Raw genomic sequence first — 19,628 nt, forward strand, 5'->3', positions numbered from 1 at the left:
GATTTCTCCGAAGAATCCGAGGGAGCACAGCTAAAGGGAAACCAACTTTTGTTTTCAAGGAGGATGACGTGGCACTTTTCCGGCAAAGTGAAGTGGTAAAGAAGCTGCCTTAACCTCAAAAGGCTGGAGGAACTGCATGGCGAGAGCAGCAATTCATATTTCCCTGCAACCTTGAGGGGTGGAATGTGGAGTAGATAGTTAAGGAAAACCACAGTATTCTTTTTTGTGAGTTCATTACAGTTGTTCTACACTGTTGATAGTGTTCAATTGTTATATCATCATTTTTATTAAAATATTTTGAACAGTACACTTGCATTTGACTTATTTATATATAGTTTAAAGTTTCCTTTAGGATAATTCAAAATGACAATCAGGTTTAAACTGGAAAAATTATATTGGTCAGTTTACACACAGGTGGCTCAATTTACCCCCTGGCTTGGCTCAACGTACCCCTAAGCTGGGGCAAGTTGAGCCACAAGACCACTTTTTTTCAAGAGGTCACATTTTCTTTTTCATATGTCATGTATGCATTCTTAGCATTTCCACTGATGGGAAACATCCTGAAAAAGATGTATACATTTTGGTTTTATTTACATATCACTTTCCCTTGCCTAGAGGACAGCCTAAGTAAAAAATGGCTCAACTTACCCCACTCTCCCCTAAGTGTTAATAGGTTTATAAAAATGGCAAATTTATCCACTTAAAATTAAATGTACCACACAGTAAAGTATGCAAAAAGTGAAGGGGTGTGAATACTTTCTGACACCACTGTATTTATTATATGTACTAATTATTATGTTACAATGTTGCTTTTCCTTTTTATTATACATTCTTGCTTTTTGTTTTTATTATTATGCTGTATCCATCTGTGAAGAAAATATTCCTTGGCCTCTGCAAGGAGAAACCCTAATAAAGTTTTGTTCTGAGATTTTCTACTTTTGGCCGAAGATCCTCGTTAAACATTTATTGGTTTAGTGTATACAAAAATAAATCTTAAAAAGTTAAAAAAGTGTTACACCATGGTACCCCTCCAACTGTAGCCCCTGCAAACGTGCAGCTTTTCATAACATTCCACCCTCTAGACTTCTGTACATTCGGACAGCATCTGGAAAAGATGAGGGTCAAAGCACCCACAGCACCTTAGCTAACTGCAGTGTTCATCTGCGTTAATTGCTATTATGTGTAATCTCTTACAGAGACTGACTGTGTATTTGAATGCTGAAGGATTCTTTAACACAAGCTAAACATAAAATTACTATTTGCACTGAGACAGACTTGTGTTGTTGCTGTGGTTATTTTGTTTTTGTTGAGGCTTTAAGGCTGCACTGTAAGTGAAGTGAGTCTTTCATAGTGCATTTCCCACCACTGATTGTGGCTCACCTTTGAAGATGGCACTCCTTGCTGGACACAGGTATGCAACCAAGAACGTGGATATCAGGGTAGGGTGGTGTACTGAAAATGTATAGGTACCAACAATAAGAAACTCTTACAAAACTAATGCTCATGTTAGCATTTTCATTAAAAGCTCTCTCTTACTGGATGCTTTCATGACCTGTCTCCTTAAAAAACCATAGCACCCAGTCTCAATTGTAAAGTGTCATGTCCTTCCGCCGTGTCCAGCCCACACTATTCATTCAAACAGAAGCGCATGCCAGGCATGTGAAAGCATAAGTGCCGACGCTGAACCCCAGCAAATCAAGGATGAGTCAGATATAAATGAAGACAAAAAAATGTGTTGTTGGTTGTTTGGTCATATTTTGGTTTCCACAAACAGGATGCTGAACAAGTGAAAGTCAAATGTAAACTCGAACCATCATTCCTGCGACCAAACTTACTGTGACAAGCAAACAACATATTTTGTATAACAAAGAGTGATGGCGATGAACAGGGAAGCGCACAAATAGGCAAAATGATTTTCCAAAGAAACAGTCTTTAACACAAGCATTCACCAGTGCCAGTCCACATGCAAAAGATTCACATAGACAGAGCAACAATTCGAGTATGTATTTCATAGAAAGGACATGGTTCCCTCAGCTAACATGGGACATAGTGGTTTAAAAAGACTTGTTCAAACCCTTGATAACAGCTATGAGATAGCTGCTGAAGTAAAATTAGTTTGTCATTTTGCAGCCACAAGATATCTCTCATCAATTAAGTCAATTTTGTTAGTAAATTAAGCAACTTCAGCTTACCTTTTACTGTAAAACTGTTTAGAAAATTGTTTTTTTTTTTGCTTTTTTTTTTTTTTTTTCTAATTTATTCATTTATTTTTTTTTATAAAAGGATAAGGATAAAAAGATTTGTTTTCTAGGAAGACAACTATTCCAAACATAAAACCAAGGCTACATAGAAACGGCTTCAAAACAATAAATGTGAATGTCCTGGAGTGGCCGAGTCAGAGTCCAGATCACAGTTCAATTGAGGATTTGTGGCTAGACTTGGAAAAGACTGTTTACTCTGATAAACGTGCAGCCTGACAGAGCTGAGCAGAATATGCAAAATGACATGGCTGATAGAAAGAAACCTGAGCACTCAGACTCAAAGCTGTCATGGTTGCATGGTGCATCTGCTAAATAATGACTTGAAAGGGGTGAATACTACTTCAATTAATTCGCATTTTATATTTGCAATTAATTTGGACCACTTTGCAGATTTTTCACTTTGACATTAAGCAGTCTTTTTTGGTTGATCAGTGTCAAAAAAGCTGAATTAAAATTCACTGTGATCAATTTTGTGTTACAATAAAAAGTGAAAACTTCAGCATGGATGAATACTTTTTACAAGCACTGTATATACACTAAAATATACATTTAAAGTGCATGCAGAGCCAGACTGACGTTTACAATCAGTGGGAGCTTTCTCAGTGGCCTGCTGCCTGGCCTGGCCTGGCATTCGGAGCAACCAGTGAAATAAACTAATGGTGAAATTATATAATGTTATTATACTGGAAAATGAGCAGGCGTTATTGCTCTGTAGTGGGCACAAATCCTTTCGGTTTAGTGTTGGAGGGTTTCTTTGCTGGTTTCTGGATGGATGGTTTCTTGTTTTTGTCAAGCCAAGTTTTGACTTTGCGTGTGTCTCGCGCTCTGACAGTTAAACAGGAGCGCTATGATGAGAGGTGTGTATGTCTGGTGCTTTTGTGATTAAAGTGATACTGTATATGAAGATTTTTATATGTCTATAATACACTTGACCCCTCCTTGAACCGCCACCTTATCGTGGTGGAGGGGTTTGCGTGTCCCAATGATCCTAGGAGCTCTGTTGTCCGGGGCTTTATGCCCCTGGTAGGGCCACCCAAGGCAAACTGGTCCTAGGTGAGGGATGAGACAAAGTGCGGTTCAACAAAACCTCCATGATGAATAAAAAATTTGGACAGCGTTTTCCCTCGCCCGGACACGGGTCACCGGGGCCCCCCTCTGCAGCCAGGCCTGGAGGTGGGGCTCGATGGCGAGCGCCTGGTGGCTGGGCTTGCACCCATGGGACTCGGCCAGGCACAGCCCGAAGAGGCAACGTGGGTCCCCCTTCCCATGGGCTCACCACCTATGGGAGGGGCCAAGGAGGTCAGGTGCAGTGTGAGTTGGGTGGTGGCCGAAGGCGGGGACCTTGGCGGTCCGATCCTCGGCTACAGAAGCTGGCTCTTGGGACGTGGAATGTCACCTCTCTGAAGGGGAAGGAGCCTGAGCTAGTGCGCGAGGTCGAGAGGTTCCGGCTAGATATAGTCGGACTCACCTCGACGCACAGCTTGGACTCTGGAACGAATCTCCTTGAGAGGGGCTGGACTCTACCACTCTGGAGTTGCCCCCGGTGAGAGGCGCCGAGCGGGTGTGGGCATACTTATTGCCCCCCGACTTGGAGCCTGTACATTGGGGGTTTACCCCGGTGGACGAGAGGGTAGCCTCCCTCCGCCTTCGGGTGGGGGGACGGGTCCTAACTGTTGTTTTGTGCGTATGCACCGAACAGCAGTTCGGAGTACCCACCCTTTTTGGAGTCCCTGGAGGGGGTGCTGGAGGGCACACCTTCTGGGGACTCCCTCGTACTGCTGGGAGACTTCAATGCTCACGTGGGCAATGACAGTGAGACCTGGAAGGGTGTGATTGGGAGGAATGGCCCCCCCGATCTGAACCCGAGTGGTGTTTTGTTATTGGACTTCTGTGCTCGTCACGGATTGTCCATAACGAACACCATGTTCAAGCATAGGGGTGTTCATATGTGCACTTGGCACCAGGACACCCTAGGCCTCAGTTCGATGATCGACTTTGTGGTTGTGTCGTCGGACTTGCGGCCACATGTCTTGGACACTCGGGTGAAGAGAGGGGCGGAGCTGTCAACTGATCACCACCTGGTGGTGAGTTGGCTCCGATGGTGGGGGAGGATGCCGGTCAGGCCTGGTAGGCCCAAACGTGTTGTGATTGTCTGCGGGGAACGTCTGGCAGAGCCCCCTGTCAGAAGTAGCTTCAACTCCCACCTCCGGCAGAACTTCAACCATGTCCCGAGGGAGATGGGGGACATTGAGTCCGAATGGGCCATGTTCCATGCCTCTATTGTTGAGGCGGCTGACCGGAGCTGTGGCCGTAAGGTAGTCGGTGCCTGTCGTGGCGGCAATCCCCGAACCCGTTGGTGGACACCAGTGGTGAAGGATGCCGTCAAGCTGAAGAAGGAGTGCTACCGGTCCCTTTTCTCCTGTGGGACTCTGGAGGCAGCTGATAGGTGCCGGCAGGCCAAGCGGAATGCAGCTTCGGTGGTTGCTGAGGCAAAAACTCGGGCATGGGAGGAGTTTGGGGAGGCCATGGAGAACGACTTTCGGACGGCTTCGAGGAGATTCTGGTCCATCGTCCGGCGTCTCAGGAAGGGGAAGCAGTGCAGTGTCAACACTGTGTATGGTGGGGATGGTGCACTGCTGACCTCGACTCGGGACGTTGTGGGTCGGTGGGGGGAGTACTTCGAAGACCTCCTCAATCCCACTAACATGCCTTCCAATGAGGAAGCAGAGCCTGGGGACTCGGAGGTGGGCTCCCCCATCTCTGGGACTGAGGTTACCGAGGTGGTCAAAAAACTCCTTGGTGCAGGGCCCTGGGGGTGGATGAGATACGGCCGGAGTTCCTCAAGGCTCTGGATGTTGTAGGGCTGTCTTGGTTGACACGTCTCTGCAACATCGCATGGACATCAGGGACAGTGACTCTGGATTGGCAGACTGGGGTGGTGGTCCCCCTCTTTATGAAGGGGGACTGGAGGGTGTGTTCCAACTACAGAGGGATCACACTCCTCAGCCTCCCTGGAAAAGTCTATTCTGGGGTTCTGGAGAGGAGGGTCCGTCGGATAGTCGAACCTCGGATTCAGGAGGAACAGTGTGGTTTTCGTCCTGGTCGCGGAACAGTGGACCAGCTCTACACCCTTAGCAGGGTCCTGGAGGGTGCATGGGAGTTCGCCCAACCAGTCTACATGTGTTTTGTGGACTTGGAAAACGCGTTCGACCGTGTCCCTCGGGGAATCCTGTGGGGGGTGCTACGAGAGTATGGGGACCCCCTGATAAGAGCTGTTTGGTCCCTGTACGATCGGTGTCAGAGCTTGGTCCGCATTGCCGGCAGTAAGTCGAACCCGTTTCCAGTGAGAGTTGGACTCCGCCAGGGCTGCCCTTTGTCACCGATTCTGTTCATAACTTTTATGGACAGAATTTCTAGGCGCAGCCAGGGTGTTGAGGGGGTCCAGCTTGGTGGACTCAGGATTGGGTCACTGCTTTTTGCAAATGATGTTGTCCTGTTTGCTTCATCAGGCCGTGATCTTCAGCTCTCTCTGGATCGGTTCGCAGCTGAGTATGAAGCAGCTGGGATGGGAATCAGCACCTCCAAATCCGAGACCATGGTCCTCAGCTGGAAAAGGGTGGAGTGCCCTCTCAGGGTTTGGAGCGAGATCCTGCCCCAAGTGGAGGAGTTCAAGTATCTCGGGGTCTTGTTCACGAGTGAGGGAAGAATGGAGTGTGAGATCGACAGGCGGATCGGTCTGGCGTCCGCAGTGATGCGGGCTCTGCATCGGTCTGTCGTGGTGAAAAAGGAGCTGAGCCATAAGGCAAAGCTCTCAATTTACCAGTCGATCTATGTTCCTACCCTCACCTATGGTCATGAGCTATGGGTAGTGACCGAAAGAACGAGATTGCGAATACAAGCGGCTGAAATGAGTTTTCTCCGCAGGGTGTCTGGGCTCTCCCTTAAAGATAGGGTGAGAAGCTCAATCATCCGGGAGGGGCTCAGAGTAGAGCCGCTGCTCCTCTGCATCGAGAGGAGTCAGATGAGGTGGCTCGGGCATCTGATCAGGATGCCTCCTGGACGCCTCCCTGGTGAGGTGTTCCGGGCATGTCCAACCGGGTGGAGGCCCCGGGGAAGACCCAGGACACGCTGGAGGGACTATGTCTCCCGGCTGGCCTGGGAACGCCTTGGGATTCCCCTGGAAGATCTAGAAGAAGTGGCCGGGGAGAGGGAAGTCTGGGCATCTCTGCTCAAGCTGCTGCCCCCGCGACCCAACCTCGGATAAGCGGAAGAGGATGGATGGATAGATGAATGGATAATACACTTGAATTCTATTTGGATGTTGTATGTGTTTTGGTTTTTGTTTCTATTTATTTGTTTTATTTTTGTTTCTAATTTTAATGAAGTGCAGCGTATGGTCACATTTTTAACGTGTTTTTTTTTTCTTTTTGAGTGACTGAATAGGCTACATGAAATGCTTTATTTGTTTATTAATGAAACATGTATATAAGTGGAATGATTTGTGTTTTTAAATGTACCTTTTGTTCTTTATTACATGGTAAGTTTGTTAATGAACGTGTCTTGTTTTTACGGTACTTTATTTTAAGATTTTTAAAGTGCGTCTCTCGCGCTCTGACAGTTAAGCCTTAGCGCTATGATGAGAAGAGTGACTGAATAGGGTACACAAAATATTTCATAGTTTTTTGTTTACTAAGAGCATTCTTTTAAAAAATGCCTAAAATTCAAAGCGGTCTTTTTTGACCAGCACTTCAAACTTTGTGGAAGAGTATTCAGCATTACCATCCAGACACTGACAGTGTCTGTGTAGATTCCAGACTCACAGATGAAATTGCAAACATAATCTATGCACTGTGGATTCTGGTTCACTGCTATTTGCACATTTGTTTTGATATAAATATTATAGAACTACATGGTTTATTTATTTATGAAGTGTTTACACTTATGAAGTATTGTTCCACACTTTATCAGAGGTTGTCTTGAGACTAATATTTAAGTGTGAAATGTATGTGTAAAAGCTGAATCTACGTTCTCCTCATTCATACAAAATTCCAAGACAAAATGCTGTTTGTTGGTTTTTTGAGTCTGAGCCTGTAATAGAAAACTGATGTATTATTGTGTGGCCTGGGTTAGACTTGGGATTCCTGGCCTGAATAAGCTTCCCAGTCCGGCCCCGAGTATACATATACATAAACTGACACGGCCACAAAAAACATAAATTCACTTTGATTATACAGTATTTGATGGAAAATACATGCTACACGCTTACATTGAATATCTGCTGTATTCTATGTAAATTTATGTGTACACATACATGGTGAACAAAATAATAGAAATGCTGCATGACAAACATCTTATTCTTTACAATACTCAATTCCAAATGCAGCCACAGTGATGAGTCACATTAGGTTGATAGCTAATTAGCATTTGAGTATGATATGAAAGATATGACGTATTACAAGAAAATTAAAAAACGGCACAGTAATTCTGTCTTAGAGGAATACCAAACTCTACAACTAGAGATAAAAAAACACATTTGAAATATTAAAAGAGAAACCAAAAAATAAAAATGCTAGTGAAGCCAAAATAAACAGTAAGACAATTTAAGAAACTTGAACACAAAAGGAGAAGTCACTGAAAATGAGAAGGAAATAGCAAACAACCTGAACAATATTTCACCTAAGTATTTGTAAAAAAAACCCAAAAAAAACAAATGGAATTCTCCATGCATAAGTAAAAATAAACTAAGTTCCTAGATTTTAAAATAGAAGAGTGCTTCAGAAGCATTCGATACAAACCCCCGAACCTGATGGGATTTTACAAAATGTATTGAAAGAAATTAAAGACTTTACTTATAAATGCTTATTTACCTTAATAAAAAACAAGTGCATGTGTGTGTGTGTCTTTGTATCTGGTTGCTAGGACTAGGAAGAAAATTTTTAAATTGGCAAAACATGTACAAAAAAGGGACAAAAAATCAAAAATATTAATAAAAATACCAAATAAGGGTCTAAAAATAATACAATTGGTCTTATGGCCTATTCTGTTGTCTGATGTTATATGCCAGCACCAGCAGCGTGGTAGCAGCTTTCCTGCACCCAATCAGGACACATGAACAAGGTTTACAGCTGTAACCCTAATGACTGATAACTTTGTGTTGGGGGCATTAGATGAGTGCATTAATGATAAATCAATGCACACGTCGGGACACCAAAGCCCCAGCAATACTAGACTAGAGTCCCTAAACCAAGCCAATGCTATAGCAACAATCATTGCATTTTCCTAGAAAAACACTTTCCCTATAAGAGTGATCAGTTCGACAAGCGACTCCAAGAAGAAGCAAAAAAACAGGCAGCTCTATCTGCAGAGGAAAAGGCTGCTGCGAGAGAAAGGGATGTGGTGCATAGTATTATACCAAATGGACAGTCCATGTATGAAATAAAAAACATGAGGTTTACATTAATTACTTGTTTTTCAAACTGCCCTTAATGGGTAGCACAGTTAGTTAGGCATATTTAAGCAGGCACTTGGGAAAGGAGAAGTACCTGAGGACTAGAAAGTTACAAATGCGACTGCAATCTTCAAGAAGGGAGACAAAATGGCCCGGCAACAAAATCAGGATCTGCAGTAGGCAAGTCTGACATACCCTATGACTAGAAGTCACATAATGTGACATTGGCTTTAGTAAACTGAAAAATAATTAATAGTGTACCAAGAAAGACTGAACAGTCTTGTAAGCCCGAACCTTTGAACAAGAGCTTGAGTGTCAAGGGAAATTTGTGGATGTTACTGACTTCATAACCATTAGTTAGTGCAACAAGATAGGAACTGTCATTAACCAAATTTACTTTACGTGACATTAAAGGGATGTTTTGTTGCATTTAATTGGGTTACAAAATACATACTAGGAATCTTTTAATTTTTACTTAAAATGTAGAAAAAAAATGCAAATCGGTAATGTTTTACATTTGAGTTGAAATATTAGATAATGTGCATGTGTACTGTTCTATTAGTAAAATTTATGATAAATGGCCAATACATTGTGATACTGATGCTGAAGCCGAGGAGGGGCCCATAAGGAAAATTTTGTCCCAGGCCTTGACATGTATAATTGCCCCCCTGGTGGCTTCAGTTTCCCTGTCTTTATTAATAAACAGCTACTGCTATTAATTTAACAAACTAATTTTTAAACAACTTCCTTGAGATTCAACCCCTAAAATGTTTATTTTTTTTTAAACTAACTGCCATACAAGTATCAGATACAAAGAAAACAGATGACCATCTAACTTGATCCCATTTGCACTTGTATGTCCACTGTACAATATCTGATTCAATAAAATATTTAAAAAGGAGAAAAATGAAGGTCTAAGAAATATTGATTAGTCTTGGTCCACAAAAACATTTGCACCGTGCAATCAGAAAAACGAAAGGCAACACTTTTGGAAATGTCTGGTGTGACAGAACAAGAGCACAGCAGACCCCAGAATTAAATCTTTCATTAAAAGGAAGAATTAAATTCTAATTTAAAAATTTTTGGAGCAAAAACAGTAGCCCTCTGGCACCTGGGTTTGCTATCCCTGAGTTGGCTGATCATCTGTTGACCCACTTTGCATCTCAATATTGTTTGGCTGCTGATTAGGAAATAAATAGAAGCAGTTAAGGGTTCTGAATGTTCTGAAGGGTTCTGAATGAAGTAAGTCAACTATAATTAAAGGTCCTGTCACATTATACAACTGCTTCAGCCATTTTGAGTTGCAGTCTTCATTTGCATAATCTTAGCAAAGACAGTCGTGGCACACTCCCATAATACCAGTCATGTACTCAATCCATCAACCAGTCTGTGACAGGCCCAGGTTTAATCTTGTCTTCAGTCAAAGAGGCGGCTTGTGTTCACGTGAGATCTAACAACCAATGACCTTTTTACCCAGAAGTATAGTGCATATAATTAGCAGTGTAAAAAAATATTGATACACTTGAGTATTGCAATATTATGTTTTTTGATAGTGCATCGATTCTGAAAACATAGTAATGATTTTTAATTACTAGTTTACATTCAGAGATTCAAGGCACACAGTTTACACCCCCGATCGCAAGATAGCAGTTAAAATAACAACATAAATTGAGACAGGAAGTAGCGTAAGGGTTGATGTATGTATGATTTCAATACTCAGGCTTGCGGATCTGGCAAACAACGTGGATCGTACAGTGACAAACTGAGCTGACTAGTAACATGAGAACCGATGGCTGAATCCAGAGGAGTTAGACCAGCTCCCGCAGTGTACAGATCGGAAGTGTGGGCTCATTTTGGCTTTCACAATAAAGAAGGCACTAAGGAAACTGACAAGAGCCATGCGGTCTGCAAATTGTGCCATGCCAAAAGCAAATATTCAGGGAACAAAACGAATCTGAGAGCACACTTAGCAAGACACCTTTCTGATGTACAGATAAAGGAGCAGCAAATGGCAAGCGTTAAAAAAGTGGGTCCCTCTCAACTCACTATGGAACAAGTTCACACACCGAAGTTAGTATAGACCTCAACTCGTGCAAACAAAATAACTCAGTCAATACTTTGCAATATTTGCAAAGATATGTGCCCTCTGAGTCTTGTAGAGAATGAAGGCTTCCGAAATGTGGTGAATACAATGGAGACTCGCTACACCATACCCTCCCGAAAACACATCACTGACATCGCTGTGCCGAAGTTGTACGAGGAGGTAAAAATGAAGGTACTGAAATCTCTCAGCTCCACCGCAGGAGACATTGTTACTGCAGAGAAGTGTTCTGAAAGCTGGGTATGTTGACCAGCTCATCTTCCTCCACAAAAACCTTGACATTAAAAAACATACATACAAACTGTAATAACATGTGCAGTCCAAGTTTAAGATCTGAAAATGTTCAGTACTAATATATACATATTTTCTTACATTTGTTTAATATTTTCTTTAGGAATCCTGCAAGCACTTTTAATTTTCACTGATATAGGCAGATGTAGTTCCTTTTTTTAAATTGCAGAAAATATAGTGATGTTGGATGTTACAGGGACAGTGCATTTTCTTTTATTAACCACTTGAGATTGAGAAATTAAAAAATGGCCTACATACTACAACAGAATGTGAACATTTAAAGCAGAATTTGATATATACAGTGGGTACGGAAAGTATTCAGACCCCCTTCAATTTTTCACTCTTTGTCATATTGCAGCCATTTGCTAAAATCATTTAAATTAATTTTTTCCCTCGTTAATGTACACACAGCACCCCATATTGACAGACAAAAAAAAGAATTTTTGAAATTGTTGCAGATTTATTAAAAAAGAAAAACTGAAATATCACATGGTCCTAAGTATTCAGACCCTTTGCTCAGTATTTAGTAGAAGCACCCTTTTGAGCTAATACAGCCATGAGTCTTCTTGGGAAAGATGCAACAAGTTTTTCACACCTGGATTTGGGGATCCTCTGCCATTCCTCCTTGCAGATCCTCTCCAGTTCTGCCAGGTTGGATGGTAAACGTTGGTGGACAGCCATTTTTAGGTCTCTCCAGAGATGCTCAATTGGGTTTAAGTCAGGGCTCTGGCTGGGCCATTCAAGAACAGCCACAGAGTTGTTGTGAAGCCACTCCTTCGTTATTTTAGCTGTGTGCTTAGGGTCATTGTCTTGTTGGAAGGTAAACCTTCGGCCCAGTCTGAGGTCCTTAGCACTCTGGAGAAGGTTTTTGTCCAGGATATCCCTGTACTTGGCCGCATTCATCTTTCCCTCGATTGCAACCAGTCGTCCTGTCCTTGCAGCTGAAAAACATCCCCACAGCATGATGCTGCCACCGCCATGCTTCACTGTGGGGACTGTATTGGACAAGTGATGAGCAGTGCCTGGTTGTCTCCACACATACCGCTTAGAATTAAGGCCGAAAAGTTCTCTCTTGGTCTCATCAGACCAGAGAATCTTATTTCTCACCATCTCAGAGTCCTTCAGGTATCTTTTAGCAAACTCCATGCGGGAGTTGGCCTTAATTCTAAGCGGTATGTGTGGAGACAACCAGGCACTGCTCATCACTTGTCCAATACAGTCCCCATAGTGAAGCATGGCGGTGGCAGCATCATGCTGTGGGGGTGTTTTTCAGCTGCAGGGACAGGACGACTGGTTGCAATCGAGGGAAAGATGAATGCGGCCAAGTACAGGGATATCCTGGACAAAAACCTTCTCCAGAGTGCTAAGGACCTCAGACTGGGCCGAAGGTTTACCTTCCAACAAGACAATGACCCTAAGCACACAGCTAAAATAACGAAGGAGTGGCTTCACAACAACTCTGTGACTGTTCTTGAATGGCCCAGCCAGAGCCCTGACTTAAACCCAATTGAGCATCTCTGGAGAGACCTAAAAATGGCTGTCCACCAACGTTTACCATCCAACCTGACAGAACTGGAGAGGATCTGCAAGGAGGAATGGCAGAGGATCCCCAAATCCAGTTGTGAAAAACTTGTTGCATCTTTCCCAAGAAGACTCATGGCTGTATTAGCTCAAAAGGGTGCTTCTACTAAATACTGAGCAAAGGGTCTGAATACTTAGGACCATGTGGTATTTCAGTGTTTCTTTTTTAATAAATCTGCAACAATTTTAAAAATTATTTTTTTTTGTCTGTCAATATGGGGTGCTGTGTGTACATTAATGAGGGAAAAAATTAATTTAAATGATTTTAGCAAATGGCTGCAATATGACAAAGAGTGAAAAATTGAAGGGGGTCTGAATACTTTCCGTACCCACTGTATACTGTCTGAATTTATATGTAACACTGTTTGATTTTTTTTTATTTTCTCAATTTGTTTACCTAACATGTTAATTCCTTTCCTCAGATTGCACAAAAGGTATTGCTATGATGTCTGAAGTTATAGGGACTGTGAAAAATGCAGTTGCAGATCCCACTGTTCTGACTGCATAAAAAAAGAAAACTTTTTTTTTTTTACACAGATTTTATGCACATAGTGATATGTTCTTTAAACTATGATAGTTTTCCTAAAATTAGATTGAAAAAAAATTGCAATATATCACCTTGCTTACAGTATTGCAATATATTGAATCGAAACCCCTGTATTATGATACCTACCATATCGCAAAATTCTTGCCAATACATAGCCCTACAGTACATATAATGCAGTTACGTGGAATAAGGAACATCTTCGTTTTGGCCTCTTCTGTCTGATGTCACATGTTTTATGTACTACTACAGAATGGAAACGTAAAGAAGAAAGGGACAGAAATTGCAGGTGAATTTTCCATACCCAAAAGTCTTCACACAGTCACCGACTCTATCAAGCATCATGTTTCTAGCTGACAGAGAAAGGGCTGAACTCACAATTCTTAAGTAATCTGAAACTGTGCTGGAAAGTCTTTATACAGTGATCTAATCTGCCATTACTAGTCATGTAATCTGTCTACTCAAGCAACAAGATCAGCACTGCAGTCATCAATTTTGCCATCTTCAACTGAAATTAATACAAAATAAGTGGTTTCATTAGCCACAGTATTTGTCTACTGATTCAGAAAGTAACTGAAATTAAAACCTCAGGTGGCCCTTCAGGATCCAAGCTGGATATCCCTGCTTTATGGAAAGTTGTGGAGTACCAAGTATGAAGCTGATTTGCACCTTTTTCATCCCTCAAAAAACTGGAAGCTTTTCTCATTAAAGAATGGTGTGATATTCCAGTATACAAAGCTCGGGACTTGTCTGGTAGCTTTCCTAGAAGGGCTGAAGCTATTCAGAAGCAAATGTTGGCCCTGCCCCATATGATTGATAGATAGACAGATCGATCAATTGATCGATCTTTATTTTTCCCCAGGGAGAAATTTGGCTTTTTGCAGAAGCTCTTTAAATAAATGAATACATAAATAGGTAGATAAGTAAATAAATAAATATAAACACACATTTTTGTCTGAACACACACTGGAGTTATTATTAAGCAAGAAAATTTTGAAAGAAAGAATAAACTTCATATATGGTCCTAGATATTAATACAGTGGATTCAGAAAGTATTTGGACCCCTTCACTCTTTGCACATGTTATCCTGTTATATATTTAATTTTAAGTAGATTAATTGCCTGGATAGCCAACTCTGGGAAGAGTTTTGGTGGTCCCAAATATCTTCCATGTCACAATTATTGATGCCACTGTGCTCCTGGGAACACTCAAAGCTTTAGAAATTGTTTTACCCCATTGTCCTGATCTATGCCTCTCTATAATTTGATCAGGAAGTCTACAGAGAGTTCCTCAGACTTCAAGGCTTGGTTTTTGCCCTGACATGGAGTGTGAATTGTGGGACCTTATATTCATAGGTGGACTCCATCACGTTCTAGAAACATCTCAAGGAGAATTAAAGGAAACGGTAAGCACCTGAGCAAAACTCGAGTGACACTGCAGATGATAAATATTTATGACAGATTTCAGTTTTTGATTTTTAATACATTTGCAGACTTTAATGAAAACAAGTTTTCAGATTGTCATTATGGGTTGAGTTTAGACTGAAATGTATTTATTTAAAATTAAATCTACAACACAATACAGTGTGCAGAAAGTGAATGGGGTCTGAATACGGATCCACGGCATAGCCTTAGATGTTCATGTTATTTGCCTACCCCCTGTAGATGCACACACATACACACACATATAAAAACAGTAAAATAATTATACATTTTAATTTGTAAAAGGTTCCCACGTATATTGTTCCGCCACACCGTCGTGTTCAGTTTTTCTAATTTACAGTATCTATAAATGACAGCCAGTCTCTTTTACGTTGCATGGAAGCAACGCCTTAAGGGGTCGCAGTCGGATGCTTTTTAGTTGGGAGTCTGGGTGTCCCCGATTTGCATTCTGATCCGAACGCGGGGTTTTCCTCCCCGCGCGACCTAAGCGAAAAGAGGGTCACCGGGCGCGCGCTCTCGTCGCGTTTCAGTTGAAGCGCGCGCGCGCGCACGTACGCACGCACACGCGGTTAGCACCCCCCACCCCTACCACCGCGGCGGTGCCAGTCCAGTACTGTCCGGTCGAACCCATTCGCTCTGGGATCGGTCTCCCGCCCGCACGCCGCAGCATTCCCACTGCACCACGTCAAAGGGAGGGGGATCGGCAGTGGCTCGAGCGCCTTTTTTTCTATGAGGCCCTGTGTCTCCTTATCATAAATATATAAATTATGCTAATTAAGACCATTGCATATTAACAGAAAAAACTCCCATTTTTTTCGTTCTTTCAAAAAAAATACATATATACGCCCACCCCAGCCCCCCTTCCGTACGGCGTTACCTCTCGAAACTTACCGTTGAGCGACGGAGTTAGTCAGGGTGATTTTCGCTCTTTTTTGGAGCGCTTTGCAGGACGCTTGGCCACTGTTTGTTGAGGCGGATTATTAAAAATTCATCTCACAGCCTGCAGCTCAGGCGCTATGGCTGCACACAAAGGGGTATTTGCATTGATAAAAATGACTCGAGCCGGAGCGGCCGCTTCTCACCTCACCGCCGCGGCCAAGGCGCCGCCGGGAAGCCGGCCACCTTAAAACTCTGTAAAAACACAGCTTTCCCTTCGAAAACAAACTCTTGCAAATTTCATATAAAATTGTCCTTTTGTACTACGTCATGAACATAATTTATGCAAGGCAAGTCTCGCATGGAAAAAAAATCAGAAGCCCATTTGGACCAGTGGGGGGAGCCCGCGTCTTCTTAAAGGGCCAGCGTCTAATCATCAGATTGGAGCAGAGAGGGGCACACGTGGCGCAAGGAGAGCGTTTCACATCCAACAGGAGCATAGAAGACTCGAAGACCTGGTCACATTGAACATCCTGCAAGGCGATCTTAACAGGCGTGAGCTTTTATCTCACATAATATATGTTGAGTTGGTAATGCCAAGTGAGAAAAACTTTAGGACGACTACAAGTGGACAACTAGAATGTGGACAGATGCAATGTAAATACAACGAGGGACTTGCATTAAGATTCAATCACTAATCCAAGATCTTTAATCTCATATAGTACATCTGAACAGGTATGAGGTATATTCACTAGTAACATATGTTAGGTAGGTAGTGATAAGTTAGATAAGTTAGATTCCTTGGAATACAGATGGACTCTAAGAATGTGGACAGAAGTTATTTAAATAAAACAAGGAACTGCACCAAGAGTCACTCAGTTTATATCAATCAGTATTCGTGTCATATGGTAAAAAGTAAGGGTTATTCTTAGGTAACACATATTAGATAGATACAGTAGGACCCCAAAAATCTGCACAAAACTATGTAAATTAAAAAGGGACTGCATCAATATTCAATTACTTAATCCATCAGCTTTAATATCATAAAGTAATTTATGAGGTTTGCTTTAAGGTAGCATATTTTAGGTAGGTGACGACAAGTGGGCTATACCGTGTGTTCGGAAAGTATTCAGACTCTTTGATTTTTCTTTATCACATTTTGTCATATTGCAGTTTTGCCTTAAATCATTCAAATTAATTTTTTCTTCATCAGACAACAGCCAATACCCCAAGACTACAAAGTGAAAACAGGATTTTAGATATTTTTGCAAATGTATTAAAATTAAAAAACTGAACTATCCCATTTACACAAGTATTCAGACCTTTCTCTCAGTGCTTTGACAGAGATTCGGGCTTGGAGTCTTCTTCGGTTTGATGCCACAAGCTTTGCACACCTGGATTTAATAATTTTCTGCCATTCTTCTCTACAGATCCTCTCAAGCTCTGTCAGGCTGAATTAAGGCCATTGGTGGACCACTGTTTTCAAGTCTCTCCAGAGGTAGTCATTTGGGTTGAAGTCCGGGCTCTGGCTGGGCCACTGGAATAAATTTACAGAGTTGTCCCTTGACCACTCCTGTGCTGTGTTTGATTTGTGATTAACATTGTGGAACCTTTGGCCCATTCTGAGGTTCAGAGTGTACTGGAGCAAAGTTTCATTCACAATATCTATGTAATTCACTACATTACACTTTTTCTCAAACTTAACTACATAACTGTTATCCTTGATGCTTCCATCACCATGCTTTACTTTTGAATGATATTTCACTGGTGACAAGTAGTGTTAGGTTTCTTCCAAACATGACACTTAGAATTGAGGTTAAACAATTCAATCCTGGTTTCATTTGACCAGAGAAATTTGTTTCTGACATTCTGAGTGTCCTTTATGTGCCATTTTCCAAACTCAAAGTGGGTTTTCACGCGTCCTTTACTGAGGAGACTTCTGCCTGGCTATACCATAAAGCTCATATAACTGGAGTGCTGCAGTGATGTTTGTCCATCTGGAAATTTCTCTCATCTCTACAGGAGCACTTCAGAGCTCATCTGGAGGGACTTTTGGCAGCTTGGTCACCTCTCTCACTAAGACCCTTCTCCTCTGATAGTTCTGTTTGGCCAAGTGGCCAGATGTAGAAAGAGTTGCATTTGTTTCATTTAAGACTTATGGAGGTTACTGTGGTCTTGGGAACATTCAGTGCTGCAGATTTTTTTTTTTGTGTTTTCCTTACCTAGACACAATCTTGTCTCTAAGTTCTGCAGGCAATTCCTTTGACCTCATGGCGAGGTTTTTGCTTAACTGGCTGGAGTGGTGGCTCTGAGGCTAAGGATCTGCACCAGCACTCTGAAGGTTTCCAGTTTGAAACCCATAAATGCCAGAAATGACTCTACTCTGTTGGGCCCTTGAGCGAGGCCCATAACCTGCAATTGTTTTGTCCTGGGTATGACGTTAATCTGCAAGGAGGTCCACCACCTTCCAGCCACTGTAAAAAAAAACTCACACTGTTCCAGTGTGGTGCTGCGGTGTCACCCCTTGCACTCTGGTCCCAATTTAGGTAGTTTGTCGTGTGGTGGGTGTGGCAATGTGCTATCAGCAAATACAAATGCCCCCAATCCTTTTAGATTGGGGTAGGCACCTAAGCCAAATTTTAAGTGTCATTGCAAAGGGTCTGAATACTAGCATCAATTAGACATTTCAGTTTTTTATTTTTAATAAATTGGCAAAAAAATGAAGTATATAATTCTGGGGTATTGACTGTTGCCAAAAGAGTATTTGTGAGATCAAGTACTGACATTGGGTGAGAAGACCTAGTTTGCAATTGGTAATCCAGATCATTCCAAAGGTGATCAGTAGCACTGATATCATGGCTGTGTGCAGGCTACTCAAGTTCCTTCATGTCTTTGTGCACAGGGGTACAGTTATCCTGGAACAGAAAAGGGCTTTTTCCAAACTGTTAACACACAAAGTTGTATGTGCACAGTTGCCTTAAATTAATTTGAATGCTGTAGAGTTACCAGTACCCTTTACTATAAACAGTGGGCCTAGCCCAAACCCTGCCATTATCTCTTCATCACTAAACTTTACAGTAGGCAATATGCAGTCTGGAAGGTAGTGTTCTCCTGATATCCACCAAGCCCAGATTCATCCATCAGGCTGATTGATCACTGCTCCAGAGTCCAATTGCTCATAGTACACTTAAGCTTGTGTCTAACTGTTTGGTCATGATGGAAAACCATTTTTTGAAGCCCCTGCAATTAGTGGCACTATATAAAATTTGAATTACTTGAGGATGCTGTAGTCGGTAACACTGCTAATGTGCCCCTGCAGGCAGTGTACATAGACAAAAAAAAAAAACCACAATAAATAAATGAATATAAATAAGTAAATAAATAAAACCAGAATCCTAGGAATAAATAGAGACAGTGGCATAAGTATATGTGCAGGTAGCAGTGGAGGTGATACAAGGTTACTGATTGTTCATGAGTCTGATTGCAGTTGGGTAGAAACTGTTCCTGAACCTGGAGGTGTGCATCCGAATGGACTTTAGTCGCTTCCCAGATGGGAGGAGGGTGAAAAGTGTCAATGCAGTGTGGCTGGGGACCCGCCTGATATGGTTCACTTTCCTGAGATAGCATGTAATGTGGATGTCATGGATCGCAGGGAGCTGTGTGCCCGTGATCTGCTGTGCTGTATTCACCACCCGCTGCAGAGCTCTGCAGTCCTGAACTGAGCAGTTGCTGTAACAGGATGTGATGCATTCTGTCAGGATGGATTCCACAGTACACCTGTAGAATCTGCACAGGGTTGTGGGGCACATCCGGGCCTTACTCAGTCTCTTGAGGAAGTAGAGGCGTTGTTGGGTTTTCTTGACTACTGCCGCAGTGTGACTTGACCATTTAAGGTCATCATTGAGGGTGACTTCGAGGAACCTAAAGCTGCTGACCTGCTCCACAGCCTCACCTCCGATGTTGATGGGGCTGTGCTCTGTTGCCTGTTTGCGGAAATCCACAATCATCTCCTTAGTTTTGCTAACGTTGAGGGTGAGGTTGTTGTCCTGACAGAAGTCTGACCTCCTCCCTGTAGGCCGTCTCA

General features: G+C 42.4%; 1 protein-coding gene across 1 annotated transcript in view; it reads right to left on the bottom strand.

Moving 5' to 3' along the window:
- The window catches only part of pou6f1 (POU class 6 homeobox 1), a 72,604-nt gene extending 56,681 nt beyond the window's left edge, over positions 1-15,923 (bottom strand). The window contains exon 1 of the mRNA XM_028798533.2: positions 15,560-15,923. The gene's annotated coding sequence lies outside the window, so the exon portion shown is untranslated. The remainder of the gene's footprint in view (positions 1-15,559) is intronic.
- Between the last annotated feature and the right edge of the window lie 3,705 nt (positions 15,924-19,628).

This window comes from Erpetoichthys calabaricus, chromosome 3 (assembly GCF_900747795.2).
Source record: "Erpetoichthys calabaricus chromosome 3, fErpCal1.3, whole genome shotgun sequence".
Taxonomy (NCBI): domain Eukaryota; kingdom Metazoa; phylum Chordata; class Cladistia; order Polypteriformes; family Polypteridae; genus Erpetoichthys; species Erpetoichthys calabaricus.